This window comes from Dermacentor silvarum, chromosome 10 (assembly GCF_013339745.2).
Source record: "Dermacentor silvarum isolate Dsil-2018 chromosome 10, BIME_Dsil_1.4, whole genome shotgun sequence".
NCBI classification, from domain to species: domain Eukaryota; kingdom Metazoa; phylum Arthropoda; class Arachnida; order Ixodida; family Ixodidae; genus Dermacentor; species Dermacentor silvarum.
The window spans coordinates 120,997,970-121,010,045 of record NC_051163.1 but is presented as its reverse complement, the minus strand read 5'-3'; the positions used below and the strand labels follow the sequence as shown (position 1 = coordinate 121,010,045).

General features: G+C 48.7%; 1 pseudogene; it reads left to right on the top strand.

Annotated features, from left to right (window-relative positions):
- Positions 1-9,249: 9,249 nt before the first annotated feature.
- LOC125940943 (uncharacterized) lies at positions 9,250-9,971 on the top strand (annotated as a pseudogene).
- The last annotated feature ends 2,105 nt before the right edge of the window (positions 9,972-12,076 follow it).

The window sequence follows — 12,076 nt, the reverse complement described above, 5'->3', positions numbered from 1 at the left end:
ATCTGCTCACGAAGACACCCAGACGCGTACAATACCTTTGGCGAGGACGGACACTGCCAGGGAACTTCGTCTGCTTGCACGCAAAAGTCACAAGCTTTATGGAGTTCAAGTGCCTTCAATTGCCGATTGTACAAGTTGGACCCCTTGCTGCGTCTACAATTGCCATCTAGCCTTTCCCGCGGCGAAACAACCTTGCTGTGCCGCTTGTGGCTGGGAGTGGCGTTCGCGAACGCTTACTCCTACCGTATGGGAATGGCCGAGAGCCCGATGTGCGACTCCTGTATGTGCGAGGAAACCATCGAGCACCTATTGTGTACCTGTCCTCGCTACGACGTGCAATGCCTCTCTCTCAGGACCACTTTAAACCGACTGGACTCGAGACCACTCTCTGAGTCAAAGATACTCGGACCGTGGCTACACCCGCAACTGGCACAAAAAGCGATGCGTGCATTAGTGCAGTATTTGAAGTGCACCGGTTTAAGAGACCGCCTATAGTGTCCCTGTACATCTTACCACGTGTACTCAGTACTCATTCTCTCCCTATTTTATTCTTTCTATTGCCCCTTTCCCTCACCCCTAGTGCAGGGTAGCAAACCGGACGCTCTTCTGGTTGACCTCCCTGCCTTTCCTCTCCTTGCTCTCTCTCTCTCTCTCTCCACTTTTTTTGTGGAGAACCAAGGTTGCTGTGTAATCCTTGTAGATATTTGCCAAGATATTCACGTATGCCTTCTGTGCTCCTTGATTGCGCAATGCCCCCGCAGGGGTGTCTGCGTAAGCAGGCGTTTAGTGTGTTGCGACACCACGTACCCGAGCACATCAGGGTTGGACCCTCCCAAGTGTTGCCGTGCGCGGCTTAGCCGTGTCCGGGGGAAAGGGGATCCTGGGGGTTGAGCCAATGCTGAGTGCTTGGACCTTAATGGCCCCTCGGCGGAGGCAACACACCTCTTTGGCCTCTGCTTCACGTAGACGGCACCGCCGAGCTGACCCACCCGGGGGAAATTGGCAGTCGCCTTTTCCTGCCTCTCTCTCCTCAAATCTGCGTCTCTCTCTCACACTTTGTGGCCTTTCCGGTCTTCTTCTCTCTTCTATTTACTTCCTTTTCTCGCTGGCGGCAAGGGTTGATGCATGCAAGGGTTGATGCAAGGGCGGATGCACCCTGTGTGGCAAGGGCAAGGATAGCCACAAGGGCTAGCCCTGTGTGGCTATCCTACCTTGGGTAAACCATATTTGGTTATAATAGCGGCGTACGACTGGCGTCGTGCAGACTTGTGTGTAAGCTCTGCCGCGTCCCCTCGTTGGGCTCTGTGGTGGGCGGTCGGCGCTGCTGCCGAACACGAACATTTTCTTATGGCAGCGCAAACTTCTGTTGTCTATTATCGGCCTATGAAAAGAGGCCGCACCGAAGCATCATTCCAGTTCTCCTTTCGGAGCAACGTCTCAACATTCTCCAAGTACCATGTAGTCCATAGTGAAAACACCATACCCGTGAGAAAGCTCTCTCCTTTCCTAGTGGCCAAGTGCCTGAAAGACAAAATTGGACCGACATATAAAACCTCAAAAATGTCTAGCGGGGACCTCTTTTTAGAACTAAATGACAAGGATCAAATACAAAAGCTCTTAGAACTTACCACTATTGGCGATGCCACAGTCACAATTTCAGCCCATAGAACGCTGAATGCAAGCAGGGGTGTGATATCCGAGGAAGACTTTCTTGGCTTGAGCGATGAAGAACTGCTGCAGGGTTTCCAGGAACAAAACGTGACCAAAGTAAAAAGAATTCTCATCCGCTGAAATGATCAAGAAATTCCCACAAACCATGTTATGCTAACCTTTGGAACAAGGGAAATGCCTACCTCTCTCAATGCAGGGTATGTAAAAGTAAATGTCAGACCATATATCCCGAACCACAGACGATGTTTAAAGTGTCAAAGGTTTGGACATGCTTCACACGCATGCCGAGGACTTTTGCATGGGGCCCACAAAATCGCAGTGACATCAATAACTGATCACAATCGATGCACCCACGCACAACTTTATGAAGAAACTGCATCTCACGCACACCTCGCCTGTCATGAAGTGTAGACATACTAAGGTCTGCATCATATATACATAGTTATAGAAATGACGGCGACCAATATATCGTATCTAGCATAAAGGATGTGTACGAATTTACTCTGGCCTGAACACTTTCGATTCGACTGGAATAGCTAACGCCGACGCTATTCCAGGCTACTGACGCGAAGTCGAGACCTGGTCTCACGAGAGCACAGTAAAGAGTGCGCAGACACTCGTATCGACAAAATTTTCCTGGTAACCTAGAAATAACACTAATATGTCTCAATGCGCGCTAAACAATTGTAGTGCAACGTGATTTAGTCACGTGTAAACGTCAATGAAGGCGAGAAACGTCAGGCGAACGACAAGAAGCGGCGAGGCGACCAGCAGCCAAAATCAGGGCAAGCGCAAGCTCGGGCGCGTGGTTAGCACCAACACTGTGGCTTGCTTGCTGAGTGCTTCGTCGTCGTCTTGTCTTCTTCATTACATTGGCCCCCGGGAAAGAGCGTAGCCATCCTGGTGACTTAAGGCGTTGACAGTATAGAGGGGTCGTAATAGGGCTTGAGGCGACTCACGTGAACGATTTCTCGATCACGACGACGTAAGTCTTGGGACGGTGTCAAAGGCTCAACGTCATAATTGACTGGAGATGTCCGAGCGAGGATTCGGTAGGGCCCATGATATCGGGCCAATAATTTAGACGAAAGGCCAGGCGTACTCGGAGGAATCCAAAGCCAAACTAGGGCACTGGTCGCGAAAGTAGGGAGAGAGCGGTCGGTGTCGTGCCTGAGCTTCTGGTGACCTTGGTCCTCGGTTGTCAATGAGCGGGCCAATTGTCGACAATCTTCGGCGTACTTGGCGACATCAGAAATTGCAGTGTACTCAGATGAGTCAGGTGTGTAGGGAAGCATAGTGTCCAGCGTGCATGATGGCTCACGTCCATACAAGAGAAAGAACGGCGAGAATCCTGTAGTCGCGTGCGTAGCAGTGTTGTACGCATATGTGACGAATGGAAGTACGGTGTCCCAATTGGTCCTGTCTGACGCCGTGTACATCGTGAGCATATCCCCCAGAGTGCGAATAAATCGCTCAGTGAGGCCATTGGTTTGCGTTTGATATGCACTTGTCATGCGATGAACGATGTTACACTGAACGAGCAAGGCTTCAATAGCATCAGACAGGAAAACACGTACCCTGTCGCTTAAAAGTTCACGGGGAGCGCCATGGCGCAATACGAAGTTGCGTAAGATGAAAAACGCAAGGTCTCTTGCTGTGGCTGTGGGCAAAGCTGCAGTCTCGGCGTAACGCGTGAGGTGGTCCACACCGACGATTATCCACCTATTCCCAGAGGTGGTCGAGGGAAGCGGGCCGTATAAGTTGATGCCGACGCTGTCGAATGGACGGGCCGGGCAAGGGAGAGGCTGAAGTGCACCGGCCGGGCGTTGAGGTGGAGTCTTGCGCCGCTGACAAGCAGTGCAAGCACATATGTACTTGCACACAAATGCATACATTCCGCGCCAGTAGAATCGCTGCCGCAGGCGATTGTAGGTCTTGAGAACGCCGGCGTGAGCGCTTTGTGGGTCAGTGTGGAAAGCAGCGCATATGTCCGTGCGCATGTGGCGAGGTACAACTAGAAGCCACCTTCGGCTATCAGACGCGTAATTCCGGCGACAAAGGAGATCGTAGCGAATAGTGAAATGGGCGGCTTGGCGACGTAGAGTTCTTGAGGCAGGTTAAGTCGATGGGTCAGTGAGAAAGTCAAGGAGTTGACAAATCCACGCATCCTTGCGTTGCTCCGACGACATGTCTGCAAAGTCAATAGGTGACAAGGAAGCCGAAGAGGCTGACGGAGAAGCCGTGTCAGACGCTAGCGGCGAGCGGGACAGTGCATCAGCGTTCGAGTGTTTGCGGCCGGATCGGTACACAACACAGATGTCGTAATCTTGCAGGCGAAGCGCCCAACGACCGAGGCGTGCCGAGGGATCTTTCAGCGACGAGAGCCAGCATAGAGCATGATGGTCTGTGACGGCGTCGAAAGGGCGGCCATAAAGGTACGGACGAAACTTAGCCAAAGCCCAAATAATGGCGAGGCACTCTTTCTCGGTGACAGAATAATTACGCTCGGCTTTCTTTAGCGTTCGACTCGCGTAGGCAACGACGTATTCTTGGTATTCTGGTGTTTTTTGAGCCAATACCGCACCAAGGCCAACAGCGCTGGCGTCAGTATGGATCTCCGTAGGCGCATGGGTCAAAGTGACGAAGTATTGGTGGCGACGTTAGTAAGCGCCGTAGCGTTCGAAAAGATTCGTCGCATTCTGTTGACCAAGCAGACAGGCCGTTAGAGGCGGTCAGAAGGTTGGTAAGAGGCGCGATGATGGTAGCAAAGTCGCGCACAAATCGACGAAAATACGAGCACAGCCCAATGAAACTTCTAAGTGTTTTCAAGGAATTGGGCTTGGGATATTCGGCTACGGCACGGAGCATCGCGGGGTCCGGAAGAACGCCATCCTTGCAGACGACATGGCCTAGTATCGTCAACTGGCGTGCAGCAAAGTGGCACTTCTTTATGTTAAGTTGAAGGTCAGCAGAGGTGAGGCAAGTGAGAATCGCACGAAGACGAACAAGGTGAGTTGGAAAATGACGAAAAAAACGACGATGTCGTCACGGTAGCAGACGCAGGTATTCCACTTGTAGCCACGAAGGATGTTATCCATCATCCATTCGAAAGTAGCTGGGGCGTTGCACAATCCGAACGGCATGACGTTAAACTCATACAGTCCGTCAGTAGTGACAAAAGCCGTCTTGGGTCGGTCTGGGTCGGCCATTGGAACTTGCCAGTAACCCGAGCGGAAAGCCAGTTACGAGAAATATTCTGCCCCTTGCAAACAATCGCGAGCATCATCGATGCGGGGCAACGGGTATACATCCTTCCGAGTTATCTTATTGAGGCGGCGGTAGTCAACACAGAATCTGATAGAGCCATCCTTTTTGCGCACAAGTACAACAGGAGAGGACCAGAGGCTCTGGGACGGCTGAATGACACCACGCGTAAGCATATCATCCACTTGTTCATTGATAATACGCCGTTCTGGAGCTGAAACTCGGCATGGTCAATGGCGTAAGGGCGCTTGGAACCGGTGTCAATGTGGTGTGTGACGCTTGCTGTACGACCTAAAGATGGTTGAGCGCAATCGAAGGAGGAGCGGAAGTCTTGAAGAAGGGCCAGGAGTTCGTTGCGTTGTATAGACGATAGATCGGCAGCAATAGAAGAATGGAAACTGTCTGGACCCGAAGGTTTGGGAACAGGTGATGTCATGGCATTCACTTGAAGATGGGGTTGGTCCTCTGCAATCTCGAGGGAGCACCATGAATGTAACCATGAATGCAGGAGGTCAGCACCATGAATGTAACCCAAAGATTCCCCACAAAGTAATGTAACGGAGGATGGGAGCCAGTTGGAAACTAACATGACTACATGCAACCGAAAATCGAGCCTTGAGTCAACAATAACACCAAGGTCTCGTATGTGGGCAGCACAAGATAATTTTGCGCCACGAAGAGTATAATTAAACATAACTGTGCCGTGTTTTCTAGTAAGAGGCAAAACAGAAGTTTTCTTAATGTTCAATTCAAGCCTATTTATCAAACACCATTTCTCGATGTTGCCAATGTCAGCTTGTAAACGGCGGCAGTCCCCTAATCTTACGGAATAATTTTAAATCGTCTGCAAACGACAAAACCCTCGAGTTGAAGACATGTAGCGGCAAATCATTGATAAAGCCTAGAAACAACAACCGCCCAAGGTTAGAGCCTTGAAGCACTCCCGATGATGATACAAATTCGTCGGACACGCAGCTAGAAAATCTGACCAGATTACGGCGGCTGCCAATGTAGCTTTTGAGCCATTTGCAGTAGACGGCGAAAATACGTTTTTGCATTTTCATCAGAAGTACCTCATGGGAAACTACGTGGAACGCCTTAATCAAGTCAAAGTAGATTGCGTCTACCTCACCGCGATTAAACACGCGAGGCCCACTGTATCCAAAAAGGCGCATAAGTTCGATTCATCGGATCGCCCTTTAAATATACCGTGTTCCAAAGACCAGATCTTTTGTTTGAAATATGAACTAATACGGTCGTAGATTGCCATTTCAAAAACCCTTGCAAAACAACATATAAGTGACACTGGCCGAAAATTATGCACATCACAAGCGTTGCCGGATTTAAGTAAAGGAACAGCTACTGACAGCTTCCAACGGTACGGAAAAACACCAGTGCTCAAAGATAAGTTGTACAAATACGTCAAAATAGGATTAAATTGTCAGCGCATCCCTTGATTATGAAGCTGAGAATTTCATCTACCACTGTTGAAAGTTTTGGCTTAAGCTTCTGAATCGCTGATAAAACCTCATGTTCATCGACACTTTCATACACCAAACAGTCAGTGCTGTCATCAAAGGTGATAACAGCGGTTGTGCTGTCAGGGCGCACAAAGCAAGAGCTAAAGTGTTCAGCGAAAGCTTCGCATACATATTGCGGTTTGAAACAAATGCTGTCAAATATCTTCAGCACAGCAGCGCAGACCTTATCTGTACTTTGTTTCCGCAGAAAATCCCAAAAGGAGTTTGGTTCTTTCTTGAAGTTCTTTTCAAAAAGTTTATGGTATTAAGCTTCATCACGTACAATAAGTTTTTTTTCACAATTTGTCTACATATTGAATACCTTTGGTACCAGTGCCCACTTCCTAATTTTGCGTACAGTTTGCGATGCCGCTGTTTTTTTTTTTTTGCTTCAAGTAGCGTTTGAAATCGCAAGAGGGCCAGCAAGAGCATCTAGACTTCCTCGTATGACAGCGTGGTATACATTTTTTTCATTATTCCTTGTACAATTGATGTCAGTAGCTCAACGCATGTGTCAACATTCGCGATCTCAAAGAGTCGAGTCCAATCATAGTTGTGAATCTCAGTGTACACCCCAAGGTAATTGCCGTAAGCATATCTATTTTTTTAGTTCACGCACTGGAAGAAAAGATAAAAATAATGACAGAGTAAACGGGCAATGAAACTTATCTACCAGCACAAGAGGATCACGTACCGCTTGAACATGAAAACTAGGCACGTTAGATATATTTAGAACTAAAATGTTACCAGTGCAGTTCTAGAAACAACATGAAAACTACTCAAATATTGCAATTTCATATTATTTTTTGAAAATATAATACTAGACAATTTTTCAGCCTTTAAACGCGCTGAGACTTTGCGATCGCTTAGTCCGCAGCTGCGGCGAGTGAAAACGCTGCACAAACTGCATAAGCGTGTGGCGTGGTGGGGTGGTTTTGTTTTGTACACTCTAGTTTTATTGTTGCGGTACGATGGAAGCCACAAATCTTCTCCTGCAGGATTATTTGCTTCTCCAAAAGAAGAAGCTACTATTGAGTGTGCAAGCGCCTGGCACAATTTGTAGCAATGAAGACGTTGACGACAGCGACGATCATGAGGGTACGTGCCGTATGTTGAAGGCGGCGTCAGCTCCCGACCTGGATAGCATGCAGCTTCTCCTTTTAAATGAATTGTGCAACCTGGACAAAAAAAATTGTTCATGAAGCTCGAAAGCCAGAGGCGCTGGTGGGTACGTCCTATTTGGGAGAACCGGACGCAGGAGTCCGAATTCTACAGAACGGTGAGTTCGAACTTGTACGTTTAAAGAAAGCTTTTGCTCCGGGGCTGCTATCTAAAAACATCGAAATTGAGAAATCGTTTGTGTTGTGCAGATGCCCTTGCTGATGTTGGGAGACAATGAATACTTCAGAAAACATTACACAATGTCGCCGGAGACATTTCAAACCCTGCACTCACTTGTTGAAGCAGGTTTGACAAGGCTTCATGCCATGCTTGAACCACTGCCCTCACGTGCACGGCTCGCTATTGCAGTTAGGTAAGCATGCTATAGCTAAGGAGCATTGGTCTCGGTCAGTGCATGTCACCACTTCCGATGTAATTATTTCACTTTACTGTTTTACCCGTTTCGACGCTGTAACTTTGATCTTCAGGAAATAACACGGGAAGCTAATTCTGACTTATCATTGTCTAAATCTTCTGCTTCATTTCGGGAAGACGTCTTGATAAGCCGCAAAAAATTATTTTGCGCGTATACGCCTCGTTCTGTGTTACATATAATGGCAATGGAAATGCTTTTAACTTTACATTCATTATTCCTATCAGTTCAAAATAGAAAAACAATGCAGAACACGTAATGTTGTTCAAACCTTCATTGAACCTTGTGCTGTATTTTTGTATTCTTGCATGGCGACGGCACCACCTCCACGGAGGCAACCTTTGCCCTCGGTGATTGACGAAGAGCAGGGTGTCGCTTCTGTTGTGTTTACATTTTGGAGCTGGGGTGGAGTTTCGACGACCAGAGGGGACGGACCGTGTGTGCATGTGTATGTGTGTGTGCGAGAAGGACAGACGCTCTTAAAACCTGACAGAGCGTACAGTGTGCCCGTCCTGTGTACTTGTGATTTTTCCGTTCTTTTTGCACTGCTCGTCAAGGTGTCTTATTACGCTGCGATGTTTTCATTGTTCTCCTGTATTGCTGAACATAATATAAGCTTCTTTAATTTTTTTCCCTTTAAACCGAGTTCTTTCTTATCAGTCTTTCACACCTTGTTCTGCAGGTACCTCACATCTGGCATGTACATGCAAGATGTTGCTATTAGCTTCAGCGTTGGCATCTCAACAGTGGCGACCATTGTGCATCACGTGTGCAGGCTGCTGTGGAGAACCCTGCAACCTTTGTACCTAAAGATACACATTGAGCCACTGTACATGGAGGCGGTTTTTTACTGTAATAGTTACAAACTTCGACTCCGCCAGCTACTTTTCTGCAGTACCTGTGTGCATGGACTAGCTTGCTTCGGTTACACTTCTGTCCAACAAATTTTTTTCCACAACCTAAGAGCAACTTTTTTTGTATGTGTGAAGGTGCCGACAACGGAAGCCTGGCAGGTGGTAACCCAAGGATTCGAGAAAAAAATGGAATTTCCCTCACTGTATTGGAGCTGTAGACGGCAAGCATGTTCAGATACAAGCCCCTCCTCATTCGGGCAGCTTGTATTACAACTACAAGGTAATTAATGCGGTAAGTCACATTTCCATAACATGTGCTTATGGTTTTATTTTCTTATAGGGAACATACTCCATTGTGCTCATGGCCGCTGTTGACAGCAATTTGAAATTCGTATGTGTTGATGTTGGGGCTTATGGACGTCAAAGTGATGGTGGCACATTGTGTGCTTCTTGCTTTGGAAAATCTCTAGAAGAGCTAGGGCTGGCTCGGCCTTCCATCTCCGAAGCAGCTGCCAGGCACAAACATCGTTGCTCCTGACGTTTTCGTCGGGGACGAAGCATTTCAACTTCGTTCAGATTTTCTGCGGCCATATTCTGGGAGGGGCCAGGATGAAAACAAGCGCATCTTTAATTACCGTCTAATCAGAGCCATGCCCTTGCGCATGTTGAATTGTTTTTTTAACTTCAATTTGCAGGGGGTGCGTTGTAAACGCTTTTGGAGTGATGGCCTCCCGATTCAGGATCTTTCGACGTGCCATCAATCTCCAACCACAAAATGCAGACTACGTTGTCATGGCGTGTTATGTCCTACACAACTTCTTGCACGATGACGTGATCTACATGACGGCGAACTATGTCGACAGTGAAGATGCATATGGCAACATCACCAGTGGCCAGTGGCGCACCACCCAGGACAGTGGCATCTCAGCAATGTTCAGTCTGCAACCTTCCACTGCGCACAATTATACAAGGACGACAGCGGAAACAAGAGACCTTTTCTGCTCATACTTTGTGAGTGGGGACGGTTCTGTGCCTTGGCAACGGGCATCTGCTCGTCTGCGGCCGTGAGAGACAAAACAAGCAGCCACCAGATTTTGCTGGATGTGCTGTCTGCTAGCCGCTTCTTGTTTGAGTGTGGCACAGTGACACTTCGCATAAGTCAATAAATATATAAATGAAAACAGGCATTTCTGTGGTTGGCTATTGAAATACGAGCACGAAAGGTGAATTTTGTAGATTGTGTACTCCACTTGTTTGAAGGAACAATGCGGCATATTATGTCGCACTTTGCTTTCGAATGAAACAGTGCACATCAGTTGTATCTTTTATTTGACTTCCGTGTTTTACTTTTGGTTCATTCATTTTTTATTATACTGTATGTCATTATTTTTGTTATCGCCCCTCCCCCCCCCCCCCACCGCTACCCTCTGTGATAGTCAGGTAACAGGCAGAACGGAAACCACTTCATTCACGTTTAAAAGCTTCATTTACTTTGGTTTGTTTTATTGCCACTGGACTGCTAACTGACGAAGAGTATTTGAAAAAATATAGCTTCATTGTGGTAACACGTTTTAGTAGATATGAAATACAAAAGGAGGTCCAATAGTCATACTGACACATATACATGTTTATCTTTCACCGGTGGCCGCTTTCCACCGGCTAACAAATGTTAAACGTTATCGCTCCGCGCAGGACGCGCCTGTATCGGAAGTTTCTAGAACGTTATCGATGCTTCTTTCCATTGCCTGTTTTCACCGACGCTTCTGTTATCTGATTGCATGACTGACGCGAATTGTCTAGAACTTTCTGGAAGACACGCGGGCATCAGGGATTAATCTAGAACCTTCGATGACTCAGGTATAAAAGCCGACGCGTTTCGCCGCTGATCAGATTTTCGACGATCGCCGACTTTGTTCGCCGCTATCGTTGTGCTTTGAGTGTACCTTGCTTTTGTGGGCACAGGTTCGCCCAATAAACAACCCGTTTCGTCGTACACTGTTTTACGACTGTTTTCTTCAGCGTCACTACTACGTGACATCTGGTGGAGGTGCTTTTGTGTCCATGCAGCGGACGCCCCCGCAAAGCCGCGACCCAAGCCCGAAACCGGAGGACGAGACCAACGTCGCCAAGGACCAGCGAGCTAGCCGTAGGCAGCAAGGACTTTTGCCAGAATACGGACTTCTTCCCGAGAAGACCACAGCGATCAAGGCCAAGTCAACGACCACAATGGCAGCCCCAGCGTCCCCCATCCTGCTGCAGCAACCTCGGGAGCCACCGACCTTCCGTGGATCATCAGCTGAAGACCCTGAAACATGGCTGGAGACGTACGAGAGGACCGCGACATTCAACAAATGGAGCGACGATGACAAGCTGCGCCATGTCTATTTTTCGTTGGATGACGCTGCTCGGACATGGTTTGAGAACAGAGAGACCACCCTGGTGACTTGGGACCTATTTCGCGAGAACTTCGTGAGGACCTTCACGAATGTCGTGCGAAAAGAAAGGGCCGAAGTTTTATTAGAAACCAGAGTGCAATTGCCCAACGAGAACATCGCAATCTTCACGGAGGAGATGACTCGCCTCTTCCGCCACGCCGACCCCGATATGTCCGAGGAAAAGAAAGTTCGGTTCTTGATGCGGGGTGTCAAAGAGCAACTATTCACCGGATTAATGCGCAACCCGCCCAAGACTGTCGCCGAATTTCTTTCCGAGGCCACAACGATCGAGAAGACGCTTGAAATGCGCGCCAAGCAATACAACCGCCGTGCCCTGACCAATTACGCCGATGCTCAAGCGCTAGGCGCCGACGACCTGCGCGACACCATCAGAGCAGTCGTTCGTGAGGAGCTGCAGAAGCTCTTTCCCAGGTCGCAGCCTCAAGTGGCATCTATCGCCGACGTCGTCAAAGAAGAAGTTCAGCGCTCACTTGGAGTTCCTGATGTGCAGCCGCAATCGCCGCAACCGCAGCCGGAAGCGCTGACTTACGCCGCCGTTGCCCGTCGTCAAGGCCCTCCTTCACGCTCGCACCAGGGCCCCATAACGCCGCAGTTCCGTCGCTCACCGCCGCCGCCGCAGCCAGCACGCCCGCCCGTCACCCAGCGCAGCTACCCGAGAAAGACGGACATTTGGCGCGCCCCCGACCACCGCCCGCTCTGCTATCACTGCGGGGAAGC